Source organism: Peromyscus leucopus, chromosome 14, assembly GCF_004664715.2.
Source record: "Peromyscus leucopus breed LL Stock chromosome 14, UCI_PerLeu_2.1, whole genome shotgun sequence".
In the NCBI taxonomy this organism is placed as follows: domain Eukaryota; kingdom Metazoa; phylum Chordata; class Mammalia; order Rodentia; family Cricetidae; genus Peromyscus; species Peromyscus leucopus.
Genome location: NC_051075.1, coordinates 69,479,968 through 69,505,272, shown reverse-complemented (window position 1 = coordinate 69,505,272; position 25,305 = coordinate 69,479,968). Strand labels below are relative to the sequence as shown.

At 52.0% G+C, this 25,305-nt stretch overlaps 1 protein-coding gene across 1 annotated transcript in view; it reads left to right on the top strand.

Moving 5' to 3' along the window:
* Itpk1 (inositol-tetrakisphosphate 1-kinase) overlaps positions 1-25,305 on the top strand; it is a 140,475-nt gene that overhangs the window by 45,441 nt on the left and 69,729 nt on the right.

The window sequence follows — 25,305 nt, the reverse complement described above, 5'->3', positions numbered from 1 at the left end:
TAAATAAACAAACAAATAAACAAATAAATACAGAGAGAGAGAGAGAGACAGACAGACAGACAGACAGACTAGTGACCTTTGATCTTCTAGAAAGCCATTTAAAGATGCCTTCTAGAAAGTCAGAAAATCACATAGACAGAGACATAGCTCCCAGGGGCCCTGGTCCTATGGCTACCTCTCAGCCCAGGCATCAGGGTCTGGAGGCAGCATCTGAGACTGTTGGGTACTTGGAGGATACTCTGGGCCCACCACTCAGGGCATTCTGCTACTTTGCTCTCTGTGACCTCAGTGTCTTTGTCAGCTAATGGGCATGGGACTCCTGCCCATCCATATTACTAGGGAGAAGACGAAGTGTCTTAGGTCCAATGGCCAGGACTCAGCCTTGACTGTAAGCCATGGAGCCCCTCCAGCTGGACTGTTCGTGGTCCCCTTTACTTCTGTGATAATGCAAAGCTGCCATGGGACCAGGGCCCCTCGGGAGCTGTCTCTCTGTCTATGTGATTTTCTGACCTTCTAGAAGGCATCTTTAAATGGCTTTCTAGAAGATCTATAGTGTCTTGTGTGGCCTATAGGAGCAAAATACATTTCTTTACACTCCAAAGATCCAGTGGCCACACGTCCTTTAACTGTAGAGATAGACTGACTGTTCATTGATGCACTTTAAACAAATTATGGCACAGATCATGTAATTTGTTCTCACCATGTACCTAGCTACCGTGAGTGCTGCCTTTCTGCTAAATGTGGCCGTTGTTGTGGTTATTTGATTCTCTAGGTGGATGCTGGCCCTGGTTCTCCTTTGTTGCTGTTGTGACTAGTATTGCTGTGAGTGTCCCGCTCTCACGTTGTGGGGGCAGGGCTGTGATAATTGCTGTGTGCTACATAAATATGAGTATTTATTGGTGTGGAGCTTGTTAAAGTAACACCTACTTCCTAGGGGACAAATCCCCTAGGCGGGCATCTGGAGGAATTGTGGAGAGTGAACCCTGCATTGGAGGTCATCCTTCCTGGCTCAGGGGGCCTTGTTGTCACGTGTGCTACAGGGATGTATGTGACACTCGCTTCTCTCTCCTTCCTATGTCACTCACATTCTAGCTCCCTCTGTCTATCCCCTGGGGTTGCCAGGTTGCGAGGCAAGGCACGAATGTGGACGGATGAGGGGCGGACCAGCGAGGAGTAGCCGGTTCCCTGCAGTCCTTCTGTTGCTGGGTTCTATCCAGGACTCACTGCCAGGCCCTTGCTGTCCTGTGAGACTCTGGGATGACCAAGCCCCTGACTCACTTCAGCTGAGGCTTTCGGTGTCTCTCTGTTATTAAATGGGTCCCCTGCCAGGACCATGTGGTACCTGCTCTCGCACCTGCTGGCCGGTGATTAGCCGTCACGCTACTGAATCTCGGGTTGTGATCTTTTTCTCCACCAAGCCTGAGGAGAATGGCCTAGTGCACGCCTGTTGGGCATGTAGTGCCTCCCACAAGAACAAGCATCAGGCCAAGGCTGTTGGCTCCCTGCCTGCCCCCCCCTCCCCCGCCCCAGCCTGTCCACTGCCTGTGCAGTGTGGGCTACCCTGCTTCCCTCTCTGTAAAGAGATTGTGCAGTCTCCTGGGTCCCATCTCTGTGGGCCTTTCTAGAGTCAGAAAGCAGGAGCGGGGCATCTCCCCACGGGACCATCCCTCCTCGTCTCCTCAGCCTTTCATCCTGATGCTGTGTTCCTACTACTGCAGAATCCTGGGGTCTGAGTGAGCCTTCCACCCTGTGGGGGGTGAGTGTGCGAGAAGTCCTTGATCTGCTCCAGGCTAGCTAGCCCTGTGGATGGTCTCAGTAGGGTGGATTTCCAGAGACTTCAGCTAGCTCCCCACATACAGCCTCCCTTACACGTGATTATTTTGTGCACAGCAAGTATACATTAGGTTGTGTGTGTGTGTGTATCTGTCGCGCGCAGGGCTGACCTGCAGGTTTTCATCCTGCTTCTGACCTTGACCAGCTTTGTGACCTAGTATCAGGCCTTTCTCTGGCTGACTCCCGAGTTCATGCACACCGGAGTTCCTCATCCCTGCCTCACTGTGGCCCAGGTGGCTTTGGAAGGCCCAGGTGTGAAAGTGCAGAGGAGGAGCCGGCCCATACACACTGTAGAGGGAGTGCTCTTGGTGGGGAGGCCCAGGAGGCATTCCCCACCAGGCCAGCTTTTAGCCTCACATCATCATGCTCCAAAAATGCTTGCACACAGTTTATTTAACTTTAAGTGAGGCAAATTCTGAAATGGGTTGTTTATTGTCGAAGTTGAAATTTTAATTTCTCATAAATTCCCCACAAATTGCTGTAGTACATTTATATTTATTGAATCTGTCAGGGTTGTTTGTAGTACTGAAGCCTGGGCTCCCCGTGTTTGTGGGCCGTTGCCACAGCGACAGTGGGGGTCTGAGGCTCCGAGGCAGAGGCCTTGCTCTCATATGGTTAGAAGGTTCTGGATTGAGCTCTGGCTGGAAAGTATTGTAGCCAGCTCTGGCTGGGGCGAGCTATTTAAGATGCCAGATTGTGTTTTAACTTCATCTGTCTTGCCTTGTTTCCCCTCCCCTCAGGGAGTACTTTGCCTGTCACCCCATCCTACTTCCCAGGCCCTTGAGGGGTGCAGGCTCCCTAGGACCCTGGCTGCTATTCCACAGCGACCTTCTCATGGTGGGCATGGTGAGGCCTACACCTGCCGTACAACTGTGGATGACCTGAGCCTTGTCTAGTGACTCTGGCCCATTGTTACCCTACCCTGAAGTCTTTCTAACTCTTCTCCCTTTTGTTCTTATCTGCCAGGAATGGGTTTTGTCCCTCAGCCTTCCCACACCCAGTTCAATGTCTGCTTGCACTGCCCTCCCTGGCCTTCTCTTCGTAGGAGCTTTGGAACAGGCAGCTGTGGAGATAGCACTGCTGTGACCCCTTCCCTGTTCCCTCAGAGCAGGGCAGATGCAGGTCCCTGGAGCTCCTGCAGCCTGAGTACCTCACCGAGCAGGCTCTCCGCCTCACCTTCTTCACTGCACCGCCCCTGAGCGGGTGCTTTACCAGTCTCCTGGGTGCTCAGCCACCATCTGGTGACCAGGAAACCTGAGTCTGGACTTGTCCCAAGAGCCACCGTGCTCTCTCTCAGTGTCCCAGGGGCTGTGAGGATGGCTGAGGGCCCTCGGCTCCAACAGAAAGCCTCACTGGCGCCAGGCAGTGATGGCACACGCCTTTAATGCCAGTACTCAGGAGGCAGAGCCAGGCGGATCTCTCTGAGTTCGAGGCCAGCCTGGTCTACAGAGTGAGTTCCAAGACAGCCAAGGTTACACAGAGAAACCCTGTCTTGAAAAAACAAAACAACAACAAAGAGAGAGAGGGAGGGAGGGAAGGAGGGAGGGAGGGAGGAAGCAAGCAAGCAAGCAAGCAAGCAAGCAAGCAAGCAAGCAAGCCTCACTGGCAGCCGGGGCTGCTAGGTGAGGCCAGAACCTTGGACCTGGCCAGGCATCTCTGGGAAGAAGGACTCTTAGAGGGGAAGGAACCTTGTAAGAGCCCTCTGCTTGTGTGCACAGGTGAGGGCAGATGTTCCTCTGGCTAGCCAGTGCTTCCGGTGCATCTGTCCCGGGCCAAGCAGTGCAAAGAACCCCTGTCTTCGTGGAGCATACATGACTTACACAGTGAGAGACCGAATGTAATGAATGTGTGTAATGTGTGAACATGGAGACAGGGAGAAGCCCGGCAGGGAAAGGGGCTCACTGGGGTTGGGGAGTGTGACTTGGTCAGTGCTGAGCACAGGCTACCCTCTGACCCTGTGGTTCTGCCTCCAGGGAAAGACTTGCTTTCCAATCAAGAGTGCAGTGGGTGCCATAGTGAGGGCAAACTGGCCGCCACCGTGTGCAGAACGTAGCCGAGTCCCTCAGATAAACCTAACAAAGGAGCTAAGCTGGGAAGTATACTCAGTGGACCTTCCATGTAGGGGAAGGTCATGGCCAGGCAGGTGAGAGGCAGGTCAGAGGTGGACCACCCGGGGGCAGGGGCGGGCAGGGGGGGTAGGATGTTGTGTGGGAACACAAGATAACTGCAAATATTTGTTTCTCAGTTTTGTCCACTTATACTACCCTCTTTTTCCCCCTCCTTTTAAATCCCCCCCTTTCATTTCCTTATAGTACTGGGAATTAAACCCAGAGTCCTATTCTTATCATAGGTTTATACTTCAGTAAAAGGCTCGTAGAGAATAAAGGCAAGACAATCCTTGGAGACAGAGCATGCTGTTTTCCATAGTTCGTACTGCTGAGTTATCTGAAACAATGGTTCTCACACAGCCGTGACCAGCAGAATAGGAGTGCCCTCTTCCAAAGGCTGCTTGCTGGGAAGGTCTCTCTGCTCATCAGGACTCAGGCTTTCCACAGATGCCACCTGGTAGAAGCCCCCCAGTCTCAAGGCATCCTTGCTCTCAGCAGACGGGAACTTCTGTAGTCGGGGTACAGTCTGTATCCCAGCCTGGTGTCTGCTTTGGAACAAATGAACAGTATTTACGGGATGAGGGGATCCATGCCCCAGTGTCTTGTGCTGCTTTGGGGAGCGTAGACTCTGTTTCTGGGTGGGCAATGCAATACAGTTCCCTGTTGTGATTTCAGTCTGGCCTCCAGTTCAAAGTGGTGCTGGCGGGAGCTGAGGCTGCCCAGTTGAGGCCGCATTCCACGCAGCAGATGTGGGCACTCATATCTCTGTCGGGCATTCTGAGTACATATCTGCGTGTGCTGTGTTACCCTGTGCCTGGTTGAGCCTCATTCGAGCTCAGAGGACAGACCAGTGCACACAGGTGATGCTACCTGTCTGAGCCCCCCTGCTTGAGGACAGTTTTGAACAGCAATGGGGAAGGATGGGCTCACGTTCCGGTTTCTCTCTAAAGGACCACATTGCCTCCCAAGTTCTTAGGCCTGGTGTCTAGAAGCCGAACCTTTCCCAGCTTTCATTCCCTGCTTTCAGTAGGGGACCAATGGCATTGCCTGCATCACCAGTCCTGGGGAGACTTGGTTTGGGAGGAGGGCTGTGGCAGGGCAGATTGTGTCAGGAGGCCACGTTAGACTTAGGGGTGTGCTCTAGCCCACTGAGTCTCTCTTGGGCCATCTCTGTCCTCACGAGGGACTTTTGTCCCTCCCACCTGGACAAACAGAACTTCTAATATAAGGACAATCTGAATAGGCCTTCCCAAATAGGCATGGAAGTCAGGAATTCACAAGACCTAGGTTTTATACACAGTGCCCAGGATCTGGCAATCCCGTGGGAGAAGCAGTCTGTTCCTCAGCCAGGTCTGCCCAGGGTGCCTGGCATCAGTCACAAAGGCCTTGAGTAGAAGCCGAGTCGGCTCCTGGGAGTCCAGCAATAAAGTCAATGTAAATATAGCTAACATTTGGGAGTGCTTTATAAAGCACTTGAAAAAAAAATCCCTCATATAAACCCAAAGCCAGTCCTACAAGCCGTAAGGACAATTGATTGCCTTACCTTTTGGCTGTGGAAACTGAAGTTCAGAGAAGTTCACTGGATTATGGAGCTGTTAAAGGGCAAAATTGGGATTCTCACCCAGTGCTCTGTTGCTCCCTGCTCTCTCAGACCCCTCTTTGGTGGCATCCCCCTCAGGATGCAGGCTCCTCCCCTGTTTATTCTGACTATAGAAGGGTGAGGGGTACTCTCCTGCCTGGAATATGGGAGAATTTCTTGGTGCCCAGTTCCTGAAGTGGGTGGTGGTGGTTCTGGACACTTCTCTGTACAGAGAAGCGTGGAAGTGTGTGTGTGTGTGTGTGTGTGTGTGCCTGTGTGCCTGTGTGTGTGTGTGTGTGTGTGTGTGTGCCTGTGTGCCTGTGTGGGTGTGTACCTGTGTGGGTGGTGGCACTGGGGAGCTACACGGCTTTGCTCAGGCCATCCAGCTGAGGAGGTTGTCATTGGATTAGGGGTATTGGCAGAGGACCGTAGGGTTGTTTGCAGCCTCTTATCAAGCACACTGGGGGTCCTGGAGGAGGCACCTGCTCTTGAGGTGTCCTGAACCTCACTTACCCTTATTTACAACTGATTTCTTTTGATCTGTCTGTGTCTCTGGAGTCTCCATGCGGGGTTTCCTGTCAGGAAAGACATGCAGTCAGAGAGCATGGGACCCTGTGGTGTGGAGGTGGGATCCTGGAGGCATGGCTTCTCTGTGCAGGAGATGGGAGGTCCCTGCTGCGTGTGCAGAGTGCTGGGAACCTGCCTGGTGTCAGACCCCAGAGAAGGACATCAGTGCTGTGTGACTGGCTTGTTGTTCATTTCCTTGGGCAGAGAGACACAGATTGCCTCACCCTCTTCTGCCAGGCGCTTCCACTTTGATGAGGAGACCAGATGTCGTGGGTGAACTTGGAGTCCCCTTCAGTACCTTCTGGACACTTTTTTTTTTTTTTCTCGAGACAGGGTTTCTCTGTAAAATAGTCCTGGCTATCCTGGAACTCACTCTGTAGACCAGGTTGGCCTCGAACTCACAGAGATCCACCAGCCTCTGCCTCCCGAGTGCTGGGATTAAAGGCGTGCGCCACCACCGCCCTGGCCTGGACACTTTCATCAAAGCATTTTGCCTTCTCCTCCCACATAGGTCCTTCTCAGGGGCAGCACGACTCTTCTTCTCATGTCGTTTTTGGTAACGGTCTCTCAGTTCTCCAGCTGACCCTGTCTTCCTCTCGCTGAGCTTAGCCACCTGCACTGTGACTTGCCACCTTTCGGACTGGATGAAAGAGCTAAGCAGCCTGCAGGAGCCCAGGCAGGCCCTGGGAGTGTACTTGAGTGCATTCAGAGGCCTCTTGCCGCCCTTCAGTGCCGGCTCAGTCTCTGAGCCTCTCCTGGAAAGGAGAGTGTTGCTTGCCTAGGGGCTCTTGTAGAACCGTTTGGAGTGTGTGGTGTGTTGCTTACTTGCTATTGTGAGGCCTCGCGGTCAGTGTGTACATGACAGTAATAGGTACTCCACTATGCCTTAGGAGAGGGAGGAGCTGCCCTTCCACCCCCCCACCCCCCAGCACGCGTGGGTGTGGTAGAGAGCAGAGCCACCTCAGATCTCTGTTTTACCAGCCGGCACAGGCGGTAGGTAGACCAGGATAACCACTGAGCTTTCTTTAAAAGCGCTCTAGCCCGCAGCCCATCCTCCTTTGCAAACTCTCCACCAGCCCTGGCTCGCTTCTATTTAAGGCAGGGAGCGTACTTCCTCCAGCCTGCCGCTCCTGGCCTTTGCTTTGTCCCGGGAAGCATTCCTCACAAAGACCTTTTGGGACTGGGTGAGGCAGCTGGGAGCTGCCTTCTGGGGAGGGGGTTTGTTTGGAGGCCTACTACTCCCTGAAAGCCTCACACATTTGGGGTGCCTGGACTTGGAGGGGCCTGAGCCCAACAACTCCAGAACCCAGTTAGCCCTGTTTGCACGCCATCCCACCTTGGCACACTGCCCCCTTCTCTAGACCCAGGCATGGAGCATACCAACTCCCCTGCTCCGTGGCTGCTGTGTGCTTCCTGTGCCGGCCTCCAGAGTGTTCTCTGCAAGTTTTGTGGGCTCCTGGCACTCACCATAGTACCTAGCAGAGGGCCTGGCACAGATGAGGTATTGGGAAAGGATTCTTGTGAACTTGTTTACTTTACCCTAGGGCCAACTTAGAAGCTGCAGAGTTATTTTTAAGAGGATTTCAAGGGGCCAGTAGACTCTCTTGTTCTTTTTTGTTTATTTGCTTGCTTGCTTTTCCAGTGTGAATGGTTGAATCCAGGACCTTCCTTGCACATGCAAAGCAAATGATTTGAGCTACACTCCAATCCTTTTGTAAAAATTTGAGACAAACTCTCATTAACTCACTCTGTAGCTCAGGCAGGCCTTGAACTCATGACCTTTCCTCCTCAGTGTCCTTTGCAGCTGGGATGACCAAGCCTGGTGATTCTCTTATTCTTCTCTGTCTGTAGACTTAGCTTCCCAACCTGCCTTCTCTCTTAATATTCCACCATCTCTGTTTGGGTGGCTTTGGGTTAGCCTAGGCCATCCATGCACACACAGCTTCCTTTGCTTTCAAGTCTTCCTGGCACTAAGGGGTCTGTTTCACCTACTTCTGACCAATGAGATACCAGGGGAAAGAGCATCTACTCTCTTATGAAAAACACATCTCCTTGGCCATGTCCCTTTTTCCTTCCAGGTACCCTGTTGTGGGTATTTGGAGCTGTGACCATCATTTTATGACCATGAGGTGGACCAAAGTCACCCATGGTAAACATGGCAGAATGGACATTTGAAGAAAAGCCTCAGTTTTTGCCAGCATCAAACTGTTGAAGCACCACAGACCCCTACCTCCAAAACTTTGTTTTTATGATAGAAGCTGTTTGGGTCATTTAAAATCAAGTACCTCTTTACTTACGATTCTGAGCTTGAAGGGACTGTTTTTTGTTATAAGAAAATTCCAAGCTAGGCACGGTGATGAGCATACCCTTAATCCCAGCACTAGGGAGGCAGAGGCAGGTGGATCTCTGAGTTTGAGGCCAGCCTGATTTACAGAGTAAGTTCCAGGACAGCCAGGAATGCACAAGAGAAACCCTGTCTTGAAAAACCAAACCAAAAGAGAGAGAGAGAGAGAGAGAGAGAGAGAGAGAGAGAGAGAGAGAGAGAAAGTAAGAAAGTAAGAAAGTAAGAAAGTAAGAAAGTAAGAAAGAAAGAAAGAAAGAAAGAAAGAAAGAAAGAAAGAAAGAAAGAAAGAAAGAAAGAAAATTTCAGTGCACCTTTAGGATAAGCTAGCCATTGTGAAAGCAGAACTCTGAAGGGTGAAGGGTCTGGCCACAGAGAGCCTGGCACTTCAGAATCTCAGTACTAGTGTGGAAAGCTTTGTAGCACGAATTCTAATTGGTCTAATAATAAAAACCTGGAGTCAGATATCAGGGTGAAAGTTGAAAGATCAGAGAAGCAGAGCAGCCAGCCACTAGTTCTTACCTCTAAAATCCTCAGCCTGAAAGGATGCTGAGTTTCTCTCTCCTCCTGCCTTATATTCCTTTCTCTGCCCAGCCATATCTCTTCCCCTCTCAACCTCCCTAGTGCTGGGATTAAAGGTGTGTGCCACTACTTCCTGGTTCTGTTTCTCTTTTAAACTGGATCAATCTTGTGTAGCCCAGGGTGGCCTTGAACTCACAGAGATCCGTCTGTCTCTATGGCTAACTAATGGCTGGCTTTGCCCTCTGATCTTCAGGCAAGCTTTATTTGCTAGAGCATACACAAAATATCACCACAAAGCTTAGGTCCCTTGGAGGATGGCCGCTAGTGTTATGCTCCCTTAGACATGCTTTAGAGCAGTGGTTCTCAACCTTCCTAACGTTGCGACCTTTTAATACAGTTCCTCATGTTGTGGTGACCCCCAACCATAACCTTTTCATCACTACTTCATAACTGAGATTTTGCTACTGTTAAGACTTGCAATGTAAATATCTGTGTTTTCCATCAGTTTCTTTGGGGTTATGACCCACAGGTTGAGAACCACTGCTTGAGGCAAATTATGCTTGTGTATGAGAAAATGTAAAGGCCCTGGAGGGTATCAGACACATATATCTTGAGCATAGGTGGAAAAGTGAAGGGAATGTCAGCAAATAGCTTTTTTTTTTTTTTTTTTTTTTTTTTTTTTTGGGGGGGGGGGGGGGGCGGGGTGGCGGCTCATATGTCCCCAAGGGTTCAGAGACAGTGCAGAGACGTTTCAGGTTATTAAAGACTCACATTGTCTCGTTGGAAATATTTCCTCAGGCTCTCTGGGAAAGATTTGGCTCTCTTGCCAAATCATGAGAAGATGGCTGCCAGCACTGTATCCCCTTGGCTTATCAGCTTCCTTGAGCCAGGACTCAGCTTGAGGCTGGGGCTGGCTGGGGTGGTTGGCTCTAGTCGATCTGGCGGGTCCTGTCACTTTCGGCTGAGACTGAAAAGAACTGAAGCTTATTCTCAGCTCCGGAGGCTAGGATGGAGTCAGGGCATTGACAGGGCCAGGCTGCCCCGAGGACCTCCTCCAGGAGACCCTTTTCCTCCTCCAACTGCAGATGGTCCCACGCTTTCCTGGCCTGGGGCAGCATAGTTCTAGACTCTGCCTCCCTCTGTCTCTGTCGTCCAGTGGCCATCTTCTGTGTGTAGGTCTATGTTGTCATGGCACACGCGTGTGCGTGCACGCAATCCTGTACATGTGAGCTTACGCAGGCCAGAGGACAGCCTGAGCATTATCTTCAGGAATGCTGGCTACCTCCTTTTGAAGCCTGTGTAGCTGTTAATTAGGTAAAAGTAGCTGGCTGGGGAGCCTCCTGTCTCTGCCTCGACCAACATACTTTTTTTTTTTTTTTCCATGTGAGTTCTGGGTATCCAACTGAGGTCCTTGTTCTAATGAGGCAAGTGCTTTCCCACTGAGCTGTCTTCCAGCCTTGAGGGAGGCTTTCTTTTTCTGAGGACACCTAGATCAGCATGACCTCAATGACCTCCCTTACCTTGATTGATGATACCTGCGAGACCCTATTTCCAAATACAGTCACATAAGCAGCTGCTGGGGGTGATTACTTCAGCTTGTCTTGCTAAGGGATACCTCTCAACCCATGTGTCAGTCACTCGTCCGTGTAATGTGATGTTCTTATTGGCCAAGCCTGTATCACACAGAGATCTACCTGGATTTACACGGATTCAGGCTGAGGGGGAAGTCCCTCTGAGGGGACTGGATTGCTAGCAGGCCGAAGCTTCAAGGCTGATGGAAGCAGCAGTGGGCGGGGTCGCCAGCATGAGGAGAGAGCTTGAGTGATCTCTCTTCAGTGTGAGCAGCCCATGGTCCCATTCTTCTGTCCTGGTCCAGTCCCTCTCCCACTTCCATCCTTTGACTTAGAGGGGAGGGGAGGGTGGGGGCGGTTAGGAAGGAGCTAGATGGAAGAAAGAAAGCTAAGCCAACAGTAGAGTCCTCTTGTGTCACCCCCTAACTCCACCGTGCCTCACTGGCTGAGACTTAGCCTGAGGCTAGCCTTAATGCTGGATGTGCATGTACACACACACACACACACACACACACACACACACACACACACACACACCCTCATAGGGGTCCTTTGAAGAGTGCTGTTGCAGTACAACTTGGGTAGGTGACGTCATCAGAACTCTGGAAACTGATGGACCCTCCACTGCTGTTCTTATTTATTGACAGGTATTTCTTCTACCTTGGGAGGCAGAGAGGATGTCCTGAGGCAGGAGAAGGTGTACAGGTCATGGAGAGATGGTGGAAAAATACAGGTTCCCCAGTTTTCCCAACGTCCTAGTTGGCCACTCATTTGCTGATGCAGTTGGCTGTTGGGTTTTTTTATTTTCTTCTTCCTACCCAGCTCTCTATGGAAGGTCCTGGAGCCCCAGAGCCTGAGAAATGACCTGGACTCTGCAGCTCACCACTTCCTGTATGCTGGCCTTACCGCCATTGGGACAGGGACGTGGCTCACAATTCCCTTTTGTTTAGAACACATGGGGTGACATGTGGGAGAAGAAACTGGAACCAGGCCGACCCCGTGCAGATCGTGGTGCTACCGTGAGGCCCTGAATTAGCATTATTTCTCCGAGCCTGTTTCTTCCCTTTAAAATAGGAAATGAGAACAGCCCCCAACCCTTGTGGAGGCTGCAGGATCCCTGAGTTAATGTCCTGCAGGCTGGTCTGTGGACATCTCAGACCCTGAACGCAGGCCACAAAAGCCTCCAGGTCTTAGCTAATGATTGTCCCAGAAGCTGAGTTCATAGTACCCTGGGAGGGAAGGGAGAGAGAGGTGTGTGATTGCTCTGGACCCCCTCCAGTGGAAGGGCTCGGGTGTGGGGGGTGGAGTGGTGGGGTGGGGTGGGGGAAGAGAGCTCTTAGTGGAAAGCCTGGAGCCAGGTGCTCAGACCAGGAGGGGAGTGGTCTGACCAGAGAAGTGAGCTGTTTTGGGAGGCAGTGAGGTGAGAGTATGGAAGGGAGCCAGAGCGAGCACCCTGTCCTACTTTAGGGCAGTGGGGAGCCATGGAAGATTTTTGAGTGGGTGAGAACATTTTCAGGAGGAAAGGTATTTTGGCAGTTCTTACCCAAGGTGCATTGACTTTTACCCAAGCTAGAGACTAGGTTCTGAAGGTAGTTCTGAAATAGCAAAAAAAAAAAAAAAAAAAAAAAATAATAATAATAATAATAATAATAAAATAAATAAATAAAAATCTGAGCTAGAAAGTGTGACTACTACATTTTAGTTCTGGCCCTCTGAATCAGCTCTCTGACGGCATGCAGGCAGAGACCCTGGAGTTTTAACAGATTTTGAGTGTTATAGTAGATTTTAGGCAAGCCTACTCTTTGCTTTTCTGTGGCCTGTGTTCCGGTCATTGGTTGCAGAGCCTTGTGGGAGAGGCCTCCTTGTCCTCAGCAGAGCTTTTTGGAGGCCTCAGGGGAGCTGAATTAAAAGGCTTCACTGCCTTGGCCCTGTGGCTTCCTGGCTGGTCACCTGGCCCAGCCCTCAGTGGGGCTATTCGAGGCTGGGCATTGACAACTGGCAAAGACAGAGGGCCCTGAGCTTTGACCAGAGAGGGAGCTGGTACCTGTTTACCCTTGAGTAGAGGCCCCAAGGTCTGGCTGTCTCTGCATGGCCAGCTGGGCCATGATGCCTGGCAGGCTACTGCTGGACTCGGAATGTGAGCTGCTGGACATTCAGCTCAGGCAAAGGCTCTAGGCATGGGCTGTGAATGCAGGATTCTGAAGTGAGGTAGATCTGTCTTTTAATGCTCCTCCCCTGTCCTAATGGGGGTGGATCTGGGCCAGACCCTGGCTTACAGTGTCAGAGGCCTCTTTAGCTGCTGCTTCATGCTTAGCCTGGCTTCTTCCCTGGCTAAACTGAGGACAGAGGCCACGCCCCTCTTCGTACCCTTGGGCCGCCCCTCCCCTCCTCTTCCTCCTTCCTTTTTCCTCTAAGATCTCTGGCCCTCCCGCCCAGTCAGACCCCTGGTCAGTTACTGCTTGGGACTGTCCTGTGACTGGCCCCAGGTGGCTCTGGGTCCTGTGTCTGCAGGGCCCTGTGACTCCAGCCCCAGACTCTGTTCATCAGCTGTCAATCTTCCTGCAGCCACTCAGCTGTGCTCGGCAGGGTTGTGAGTTAACCTGTATGCTGCCTTTCTCAGTAATCACCAGCCTGACTTCATCACCCACCCACCCCCCTTCCTTTTGACTGGGCCTCAGCTTCCCCTTTCTGTGAAGGAGGCGTTGGACTCTGTCACAGACTGGTGACTCAGTTGTAGCCAGGCCCACTCCTGGCTTCTTTGTCCTACCTAAGGCTTTTCCATTTTTCTTTAAATCCATGGCCAGTGTGTGAACCAGTTTCCCTGTTCTTGCCAGCACTGGCAGCCCCAGGGCCAGGTCTTCAGTGGACATTGCAGGTTGGCATTCTCTGTGTGTGCTGAGACTCGCCTGCAGCCTCTGGTTCTGACTTCCAGAGTCATGAGACAGCAGAGGGAAGTGGGGGTCGGCTTGTTCCCCAGAGTGCCTGTCGCTGAGGACCTGGGCTTGACGGAGGAGGCGTGTCACTTGGGTGTGGGAAGGAGTACGGCAGTGGACTTGGTGGCTAGAAATACCTTAAGAACAAAGCTGCAGCCAGGATGGTAGCCAGGTGCATGCTGGGAGGCCATTGTGAGAGAAAGAAGAACAAGCCAGCCATGTGAGGAGAAGCTCGAGCATGTTCCCTGCAGGGCTCAGTCACGCCCCCAGGCTCTTGGCTGCAGGGTCAAGAGAGGTTGTGGCCTAGGGTGTCTCTTGGGACTTTGATGTCCTTCTGTGGCCTAGACCTGGCTTTGGCAACACTGCAGCCTTGGAATTCATTGGCCAAGAAGCCAGATTTCCATTGAGCCCCAGATGGGTCTTGCCAGATCCTGCTTAGCTGAGGCTGCCCAGGTGTGGGCACATAGTCCTTCTGCTGCCCCTTGTTCATCTAGGCAGCATGGGGTGGAGGCGTACTTTGCACCCAGATGGCATTGCCTGTGTGCCAGATGTGTGTGGCTTTCCTGTTGGAAGTATCCCCTGAAGGAGAAAGTGGTCAGTGGGGTGACCATGTGGGTGTTGGGAGTTTTAGAGTAGTCAGAGATTTGCATCCTGGCTCCCCAACTCTGTGACCCACTGAGCTTCTGCCTCACACTTAGCGCTCTTAACTCACCTGCGGCCCATTGGGCCATCCTGGGTCAATATTGAAGCCGATGCCAAGAAGTTTCAAAGGTTTTCCTCAAAGTGTAGGCTTTGGTGGGAAGCTGGCCATGCTACACGAAAGAGTTTGCCCTTGAAGTCAGACATGAGAGAAGACTGGAGCTCTGTCCTCCTTGAGGAGACCCCCCTACCTTTCTCCACCAGCTTTTCCCTCTGTTTCCAAGTTCCCTGTCCAACCTGGATCTCCTGACAAGTTGCAGGGTTTGGCAGCCCCAATGGGAAATGGAGACAGCACAGGTCTGAGTTTGGATCTTTTTTCTCCCCTCAAGACAGGGTTTCTCTGTGTAACAGTCCTGGCTGTCCTGGAACTCCCTTTGTAGACCAGGCTGGCCTTGAACTCACTGAGATCCACCTGCCTCTGCCTCCCAAGTGCTGGGATGAAAGGCGTGCGCCGCCGCCGCCGCCGCCGCCACCACCTGGTATAAGTTTGGATCGTTGCCTCAGTGCTCCGCCAGGGCCCAGTTCACTTTGTCTCAGTTCCCAGTCTTGTCTCTTGTCCTGTTCAGGGTGTGCATTTGATCAACACCTTCAAAATGATGGGACCACAGACTCCGTCAAACCTCTTTGGCAAATGGCTGTGTGGCGGGGGCTTCCCTGTGGCATCAGGTCACCCAGGCATCTAGGTTGAAGTTTTTTGGCTGGGAGGAGAGGACCTGTGTTTGTCACTAGGCACAGATGAACAGAAAGTGACTGTTATCCATCACCTGGCTGTTTATTGGAGTAGCAGAGTAGAAGAGGATGCTCGTTTGGTCGCCTGTGTTTGAAGCTTGGAGTTGTTACCGTGAGATCCAGGACATGTCTTTGTACTCTTAGAGGCCAAATCCTTAACTGGGGAAATGCCTAGCTGGCCCCACTGCAGAGGGTGTTAACAAGAGAGGCAGATTTTTGTTTTCTTTTTATTTTTGGAGACAGGGTTTTTCTGTGTAGCCTTGGCTGTCCTGGAACTCACTCTGTAGACCAGGCTGGTCTTGAGCCTAGAGATCCACCTGCCTCTGTCCCTCGAGTGCTAGGATAAAGGGTGTGTGCCACCATGCCTGGCACATGAGAGAGGCAGATATCCAATCAGTGAGGGTTCAACATAATATCCTGCGGTGCTGTGTGGGGCAGGTGATGTTGCTGTTTATCGTTTTGTAGGTACCTGTGGCATTCGGTGCAATGGGGGACACAGGCTCGATGAGATGGGATTCTTGCTGCCCGGGGCTTATGGTTAGAGGACATTGGCAAGGACTGTAGTGGGAAGTGTGCTGTATTTTCAGGGTTCCTAGCATCTGATCCTTCTAGTTTACCCACAAGAGTCTCTTCTGTATTCTAGATTTTTCTCCTCTGGCCTTACAGGCCAAACCCAAAGGACCTTGTTTTCTGTTGGCTCTTCAAGACACCTGCCACGGTGTCTCTACAGCACAGGAAGGTTGTAGGCGAAGAATGGTGAATCCTGGTTGGATTCAGGCAGGGTGATGAGCCTCACAGACTACTGCTAGGAATAATTTTGTGTACCCTAGGGCCTCTGGCTTCTGTTGTAGGTCTCTCTGGCTTCTTGCTTTTTCTGAGCTGCACGGTGGTGTTCAAGTGAGGCCTTCGTTACTCACGCCAGCCTGGTGAGTTCTGTTGCTTGCATTCTGGATGCAGAACCCCCAGGATTTAGAATGGCACTTGCTGTGCACAGGCTACCCTGCTCAGAGAGAAGGGATGCCTCCACTGCCAGCAGGGAGGATCATGGGAGGATTCTGGAAGGAGGAAATGCTTGAAGGGGGGATTTTGTGGCACAAGGGCTTGGAGCCCCAGGAAGGTTATGGAAGAGGCCAGACCTTGTTCAAAGTGGTGAAAGAACATGGAATCCACACATGCAGAGGATTGCTCCTTTTGTGAGTTTCATTTGTTCACAGAGGTCATGGAACAGGGACAAGCTCCCCTTACATCCCATTTTGCCAGTCGTAACCTGGCCCTGGCCCAGCAGCTTCCTTGACTATAAATGACAGTATGTCTGAGTGCTGGGGCCTTGTCGGGAGAGGAGACCTTTGAGTGTGGAGCCCAGGCCCCGAGTCAGGCTACACACTGGCCCTGCTTGCCCTGCATGGACTGGGACAGGAGGGCAGGGGATGGGCTGCCCGTCTTATCTGACCTACTTATACTTTGTGAAATGAGACTGAGTTACCTTTCGTCCAGGTGAGGGTGTGCAGCTTTGGGAAGTTAGTAAATTGCCCTTTTTCCAGGCCAGCCAGCCAGCCAGCAGCCACTGTGAGGACTGTGTTTAGTTCTTCTGTCTCCCAAGCCTGGCTGGTTCCCACCGCTGCATGGGCCTGACCCGAGTGTGACAGTCACGGAGAGTGATCGTGGCAGTGATCCAGGGTAGGCACAGGGCCACTTCCTGCTCAGGGAGTGCCAAGCGACTTCTGGCTTCCCAGAGTGCGGGGAATGTTTAAATGACCCTCAGAGAGGCAGGGTGCTCTAGAGGAGGCAGGTGTGGGTGGTGTGGGTGCTGGCATTTAGGGGCGCTCCTAGGCCTTGGTGTCTGTGGCAAATGTGGGGTGGCTGGGCAGGAGTGGTGGGCCAGAAGCTGTGTACTCAGGTTAACCTAGAACTCACTTTGTAGGGGAGTATGGCCTGGTGGGCAAAGATCTGTTTGTCTTTCCCGTGTCCTGTCTTGCCCTTGTACCTCAAAAGAGTTGTAGGCCCTCAGACCTTGCTTTGACAGAGAAAAGCAAGCAAGCCTTGCTTCATGAAGCCAGTCTGAGCCTAGCTGGGCCCCCATGTTCCCTCATACAGGTCCTCTAAGTCCTCAGTTTCCCGCTCTGCGAAGTGGGAGTGAATCCTGTATTGTATTCTTCCTCTAGGTAGTGAGATGGATAATAGTTTCTAAAACTAAGACGGTTTAGTCCCGAAGGAAGGTGACATTGCTGGAATTCATGGATATTCCAACATCTGGCCTATGGTCTGAGGGGGAGGAACACTGCTCTAACCCCTTCCAGGCCCTCTCCCTCAATGTGGGGAGGCTAAGGTGCGGGAAGAACCTTCCTAGAAACAGCCGGGAGCAGAGGGCGAGGCATGAAGGGGAGGTAGGTGGGTGCTGGTCGCTGGCACTCAGAACCTTAGCTTCATTGTGTAAGAGAAGGCAAGTCTGTGGTGTTAAACATGGTGGCATACTGTGGCATCTTGGGGTGATAGGAGCTGGGCGGGGATCAGGGAATTTACTCTCAAACTTGGGAGATATCGTTAAGGGCACAGTTCAGGGTGGTGGAGAGGGAGGGGAGACAGGAAAGAGCCCAAAACTTTTAGGAAGAGTTCTCAGGACCTTATTTTCTGGCCTGCCCTGGAGGGAGACGCCCCTCTCCCCCGGGACCAGGTTTCAGGTGGCTGCCTGAGCCTGGTCCTTTGTGGGAAGTACTTTCCAGTCTCGAACCCACTCACTATCCTTTCCCCTCTCCCAAGGGCATATGGGTGTAATTTCCCTTTCCTGTGTTAGTATAATTGTACAGTTAGAAGCAGCCAAATGTTAAATAATGGGAATTGGTTCAATAAATGACACCGTATTGACCTTTTACTGGTGACACTTTAGAAGATACGAAGTAGCGCAGGAGTATGTTCATTATGGCATGTTATTTAAAAGTGGCATCCAAATTTGTCCCCCCTCCCCCCTCTCCGCATTTGTGGGGGGTCGTTTAAAAGAGTCGGGAGGATATGTAACAAAATGTTATCAAATATCTCAGAAATCAAGGTGAGATTGGTATGAGTAAGAGGGAGTTTTAGATCTCTCACGATGGCTGTGAATTAAATTGATAAGGAGAAAAGGACAGTTTTTTTTTTTAAAGTGGCATTTCCTTATGGTGGCATAGGACTCAGTCAAGCAACTCAGGAGAAGCTGCATGTCTGCCCCCTCAGGCCAGCAGAGGAAGCGGTACCCGGGTCCTCTCTGCCCTGAGCCCTCAGACCTGCCCTTACCTGGAAGCTGGGTTTGACTCTCAACCCTGTGCCCCGAGTTCCAGCGTAGCCTTGGGTTCCTTGTGGGGACTGGGGGCTGGCCGACTCCACAGGTGTTCGCCCTGGTGGACCCGGAAGGTATTCTCATTCCAGGTTACTTGACATAGAGCTAGGGCCCAGAGCCTCGTTGGCATGTAGTCTCTGGCTGCCATTTCTTCCCACTGTGAGTATTACATACTTTTTAATAATTTTTAGTAAACTGAATTTTCATCAGAAGTCAGTGTGAGTTTGACTCGTAGTCATCTCTGAAAGGAAGGCATATGCCTGCACCCCTGTTCTGTCCATCATTGTCATCCCCCACCATCCCCCCCCCCCCCCCCCGTCTCTCTTATGGCTGTCCTGGAACTTGCTATGTAGACCAGGCTGGCCCCAAACTTGCAGAGATCCGCCTGCCTCTGCCTCCTGAGTGCTGGGATCAAGGGCGTGCGGCACTGTACGGGGCAGCCACGATAGACTCCTGTCAGCACCACAAAGCAGACGGGGATGGCGTCTTGCAGGGTAAAGCAGGTGGCTAGGAGGTTTTCTCTGCACAGGGGCTTCTTCTGCAGTTCCCAGTCATTGGACTGGCCGGACCCAGAGCAGTGCCACCCAGGGAGCATGTCAGCAGCCTTCAAGGGCTCTCTTGTCTGGTAGCCTGGCCCCTCTAACAAACCGGAGTCACTGGCTTAGCAGAAAAGGAGCATCGCTGATTTTACAGCCATTGCCAGAGGGAGCCTTTCCCAGCACCTCAATAACTGTAAGGCACTGGAAATCCCACCCCATGGCAACAGGTAGGTCTCTTCTGGTCCCTCGTGGCTGCTAGTGTCTTTCGGCCCTAATCCCTCTGCACTGAGAGGTTTTTTCTTAGCAACTCCCCTCCCCAAGCTGCCTGCCTCCCTGGGTACTGAGTTGCGTGGGAGAGAAGGCAGCTTGTTGGTGATGATCCCAGAGTGGTAGAAGAGGGTAGTGTTCCTTGGGGAGAGCCCTCAGCTGGTCCAGGGCTGAGTCTGATGAGTCATGAGCCACATGGGTTTTAGAAAGCTGATGGTAGGCTGGGGGTGGGGAGCATGGAGAGACTGTCACCAGCAATGATAGGTCTCCAGGGCCAGATGGGGCCCGTCTCCCCGCCAGCATCTTGGGAAAAGACACATTTTATTTGGTCTGTGTTGGTATGAGAGGAGCTGATATTGGGAGCTCAAGGCATGTTACCCTTGGCTTTCTCTGTATCTTTGCTCCTATCTTGAACTTTGGGAGATGCCTGCAGTTCTTCTCATACTGTCTGTCCTAGGGAAGCTGTTCTGGTGCCTTGACCATTTCAGATTGGTGCAGGAGACCTGGGTCAGGAGGAGCTGCTCCCAGCAGTGACTCTATGGTTCTGTCATCTGTGCCCACAGCTCTCTGGTCATGGGTTTCTCTGGGAGAGGCTGGTTCACTCACTTGGGTGGGGTGAACTTGGACTTGGTAAACACCTCCCAGCATAGCCACCTACTTCCAGGCTCTAAGGATATTCCTCAGGAAGGAGAACTTTTTGAGCTAGGCACCCTCGTGCTCCGGTTAAGCTGGGACAAAGTGGCTGCTTAATATCACATGCTCAAGTCCTACCACTTGTAGAGAGCAGGTCCACTACCCATCTGACCCAAGGTTCTGGCTTCATCTGCTGGGAACACTAGGGCTAGTAACTGAAGGGGAAGCTCTGGCAGAAGGCCACTCCAGGCTAGCGGAACCCTGCTTTTGCTGTCTCTTGCTGCCGAGTAGGATTGGTAGTACGTGGTGCTGCCAGGCACCAGGTTCCCAGTAGCTGGGTCCACCCTCAGCATCACTGGATGTGCCTGGCAGACCACTGCTTCCCACTCACTAGGGTCCACAGCAGCCATATAGGATTGTGATATTCTAAGTCCTTCTTCCTGTTTCCCAGGCAACACTGCTTTTTTTGACTGTTGACTTCCCATTCCTTGTGGCTCTATATGCAGATTTCCATAGAGTTTGTGCTGTTTATTTGGGAGTTTATGACGTATATGTTCAGTTATATCCACCTCCTCTGAGTGGACTTGACCCTAGCTTGTTGGTAACTTTGGACCACTCATGACCCATATATTCTTTTACCTCGTTGCCCCAATGGCACACCATGTCTGCTCTGAGACCAGCCCACCCTCTTCCCCCTCACCCCAGCCCCCATCATCATTACTTTGGTGCTAGTTATGGAGTGAGCACTGGTTACCCTGTGTGAATGAGAAACTGATACAAAGTGACCAAGGTCTCCCAAATCAGCCTGCTGAGATAAGAATCCAGCATAGACAACATGTTTCCGGGGGGCAGGAGGTGGGGGGTAGAGAAGAGCAGCCCACTGTCTTAGATACAGTGGAGCCCAGTGGAAAGAGAAGACGCCCCGGAGAAGCCACAGAACTGGACTGAAGCCTGTGAGGTGGCCAGGGGTCAGTGCTTCTGGTCCAGAAGAGGCCAGTTAGGCTGAGGTGACAAGGTGACTGGAGGGCCAGAATGTTGGGGTGGAGGGGACCCTGGAGGCTGGGCCCAACAGTACAAACCCCTGAGCTTTGGTGTTGTCCACTGCCCATTGTGTTGGGCAATGCCAGCTGTCCCTACTGCCGCCCACCGCTGTGACTCCCGTCTGACTTCTCTTTGGCCCTTCTTGGTGGGTTGTTTCATGTCTACACAGCCAGCACAGACATTCCTTGAGCCCCCACCTCTTGCATGATGTGAAGGATCCCAAGGCATCCGGGCAACAGACCCTATCCTCCAGGGAAAATTGCACAGTGCCCCAGATGGCCGGCTGTGAGGGAGCCTGCCTCAGTTTCCATCCTTGGGGAGGGCTCTTGCAAGCGTACAAGGGAATGAGAAGGTGGAGGTGGGAACTGGTTGGAGGAGCTGGGGTCACCTTACGAGGAGGCTGCAGGAGCCTCAGAGGGAGGGAACATGTTTGAGAAGGAGAGTTTCTGAGTCTGGATTGAGAAACTCGGGAACCCATCTGCATCCTGGTGAATGTGATGGTTTTGCCCTTGATGGCGTGGACTTTCCATAGTCAGCTTGCTTCTGCAGGGCCCTGGAGAGTGGTTGCCATGGTAACTCTTGGTCTCTGCGGGTGGCGTGTGGCTGAAGCCACCTCCCAGTTCATTCCAGTGTGATGGGGGAAGGATTCTGAGAGGGGACATGGGAGGAAGGCCTGAGGCTGGGGAGTAGGAAACTGGAAAACACTGGTCTACTTTGGGGCTTCACGTTTGGATGGGGACCTGGGACCCCAGCATCAGAGGCCACCCCTCTTCAATTTCTGACAGTGGAGAAAGACCGTGAGCCAGACCATATCCCCACCCCTTGACTGGAACAAATCCCGAGCGCCTCCACACTGTCCCCAGCCCATGGTTCTGGCCATGCAGGCCCCATCCCTGCTGTCCCTTTTCATCTCTTCCCCTTTGCTTGTGTTCTTGTTCCAGACCCATGCTTGTTGCAGGGCCCTCCTGCCTCTTCCCTAGTCCTGCAGGCCAGTCTCTTCCTCAGGGCATCTCACCTGGTCTAGTTCTGACACAGTATTGTCCCTCATTCCCAGCAGGACACCCCTGCCTGGCCCCTCCGGCTTCTGTGACAGTCCTGCTCTGGGCTCCCTCCTCTGGCAGCCACCGTGTACTTTCTGCATCCATTTTCTCCAGCCAATGTTGGGGCATTGAATGGGAAGCCACCCCAGGAACAGAGCAGTTTTTTCTCTTTGTCACAAGCGAAACCCACGGGTTCTGTGGCGTGTTCCCCCAGTCCCACGAGACATAGCCCTGCTGATGTAGTTACTTTAACTCGGCGTCCATCGAAGAACCCCTCTACACTGCCCTTGCCCACCCTAGGCCTAGTGAGATCAATCAAGGTCCTACACTTGCTTCTGTGATTGCCATGATGACAAATGACACGTAGCCGCAGGCCTCTGAGAGTAAACTGGGGCCCTGCATGGTGAGTATGTGGATGTCATTTGTAGAGACCTGGAGAACCTCAAGCCTAGCCTGTCGTGACAGTCCAGGGTACAAGCCCATCTGTTGTCGTCTTCCCTGGGTCAGAGCCTTCTCAGTGGCTTACACTGATGCCCAATGAGAGAGAACCCTTCAGGCCTTTTGCTAAAGGCCCCAAGTCCACTCCAAGGGGGAGGGACTGGCTTCCTAGGATACAAAATTGTTGCTGGTGTTTGTCACCCGCTGCCCTGAGCTCCTAGGCAGTGTCTCATGGCTGTAGAGTGCATCACAGTCAGGAAACACACTCCTCCCCATGAATCTTAGTGATGTGCCAAGGTCATAGCTAGAGCCAGGGTGATACAAGTCATCTAGGATCAGGCTGATTGCAGGCTGCTCTCACAACACTCTGTGTGTGTGTGAGAGACAGGTATCCTTACCTCCTCGAGAGGCAGAGAGGCAGAGGGTTTAGCTGGATCCCAACATTTCTTTGAATTCTGTTTCATTCTCTGGAATTCTCCCAGGTGAAGAGGCAGGTTTCAGCATTGCCTGTCTCTAGTGCACCAGCCTGTTAGAGACCTTTAATACGCCTTAATATTATGTGAAATACCGGGTTGGAAATGGCCTCAAGGGATGCTGTCTTTGGATGGGGAAGAAATGAATATAGAAGGAATACCACCCAGGGCTTTGGAAGGAATCTGTGTAGGCTTTGTAACTTAGACTCCCAAGTTTCTGCTTCTTATTGTTAAAGAGGGTACAAGGAGATTATTTTGGGCTTGGAGAATTCTTAGCCACTTGTGGTGGGGGCTGCCAGTTGCCATTCTGGGAGGAACATGGAGATAAAGGAGGCATTGAGACACTGAGCTGTCTTTCCTTGTCAGCACAGAAAGACATCCTGGGCCTGAAGCCAGGGCAGAGGAGAGGGAGGTTTGGAGCATGAAGTGAGGACCTAGATGGGGGTGGGCAGCTGTTCTCATCCCCCCAGATCCTCCGACCCAGAACAGGGTCTGGGGGCCTCATTTTGGGGCTTAGACCCCAGGCTGCAAACAGGGAGACCTGCCCACTGCCACCTTCACAGCATCATGGTTTTGAGGGTCTTACCTGAGCCCCACATTCCATGGAGCCGTAAAAGTGACAGCTCTCAGCATTGTGTGCTTATGTGTTACCTGAGGCACGGCATTGACACAGCTCATGTGTTGGTTCCTGTAGCTTCCAGAGGCATCTCTTGAAACAGGGGTTATCCAGCTCCCCACTGAGCCACCCACATCTTGGAATACTAACTTGTAAATACTTTTTTATTTAAAATACTTTATTAGGTCTGGAGAGTGGTCTCAGTGATTAAGATTAAGAGCACTTGTTCTTGCAAAGGACCTGAGTCCAATTCCCAGCTCCCACATGGAGGCCCACCGTGTCCTCGGGTACCAAGCACACATGTGGCACGCAGACATACACGCAGGCAAAACACTCAGACACAGATGTATGTGTGCGTGTGTGAGTACACATGGAAGTCAAAAAATGACTTTCAGGAGTTGACTCTCTCCTTTTACCTGTGGATCCTGAAGGTCAAACTCAGGTTAGCAGGCTCCTGTGGGAAGCACTGGGTCATCTCGCTGACCTACTTTGTCTGTCTATCTATCTATCTATCTACCTATCTACCTACCTACCTACCTATCTATCTATCTATCTATCTATCTATCTATCTATCTATCTATCTATCTATCTATCTATCTATCTATCTGAGACAGGGTCTCTCTATATTGCACTGGCTGGCCTTAAACTCAAGGAAGTACTCTGCCTTCGCCTCCCAAGTGGTAGGCTGATAGGTACCACCACACTTAGCTAGCCAACTGCTAATTGCATCCACTCAGGTCTGATCTGGCTTCTGTCCTGCCCCTTATCCCCCATCTTTCTGTCCTCACTCCCACATGCTCACCATGTTGTTCCTGAGACACCCAGATGCCCCGGTCTCACCTGGATCCTTCTCTTTAGATCTCACTCAGGTGCTGCCTCCTTAGGGGGGCCTTATTTGCTTGGTGGGGATACTGTGACAAAGTGCCACTGTCTGAGTGGCTTAAACGACAGAAGTGGGATGCCCCGATGCTTAGGAGGCCGTAGTGCTGGTCAGGGTGCAGGCAGTGCTTTTTCCTGCAGGGCAGAGGGCAATCTGTGTCGGGCCTTTCCGAAGCCTCTGGAGCTCTGGTGGATCTCCTTCCTTGATAGCAGATATGCCCCCACGGTCTCTGCCTTTGTTATCAACTTGTTTTCTTCTCCCAGTGTGCACATACCCAAATGTCCCCTTCTGACAAGGACAGCAGTTCTTTTGAAGTGAGGGTCCTCCCCACTCGAAAATGATGTCATCTTGATTCTATATGCAGCGACTCTTCCAGAAAAGGCCACATTCTGGGTTGATGGGGGTTAGGACTTGAAGGTACTGTTTTTGTGGAGTCAGTTCCTCTTGGATCGGGCCTTCTGTGGTGAGCGTCTGCTGTCCCCACCAAGTACGCTGACTCTCTGACCCCTGGCGGCCTGGACTTCACCCTTCACTGTATTTCTTGGTTTGCTGACACCCTCCCTGCTGCGTTGTGGTGTTTGAGCAGCGCCCGGCACAAAGCAGCCCTCCAGGGGCGGCCCTAGGACTCGGGAAAAGCAGAACAGAATAAAGAAGCATCTTCTGGGGATGATTCGGGCAGGATCGCTGTGTTTCTTTTCTATACACATTAGACAAAGGGCTGAAGCAAAGAGGGCTGCTGTTAGTGAGCACTTGATGTTTTTAGCGACCGTCAGGTGGGCACATGCCACTCTTCCAGCTTATTATCGTGCACATTCTCCAGTCTGCTTTGCGGAGTGCAAACATGTGTGTCCCTTTGTGTGGGGTGTCCCCTTGACCTCAGTCTCTGCACCTCCTAGTGAGCTAGGATGAGTGTGGTTTATGTGAGGCTGCCGAGCACGTAAGTGAATGGGAGGATTGCAGTTTGCCTCTGGGAGGGATGTGGGAATCTGGGCCATCTAGCCTCATCCCGCAGGGAAGGTGGCAGTTTTGTGTGGACTGGAGTTTATATGGCCCATTCTAAGTTTATCTGGCCGGGAGTTCAGAAATGCATGCCTTACCATGACCCACGTGTTCACTTTGTGACAGTCAGATATGGCGAAGGAGCTGATGTCTCAATGACTGTTGGGTACTTCCTCTGTTCCCCTTT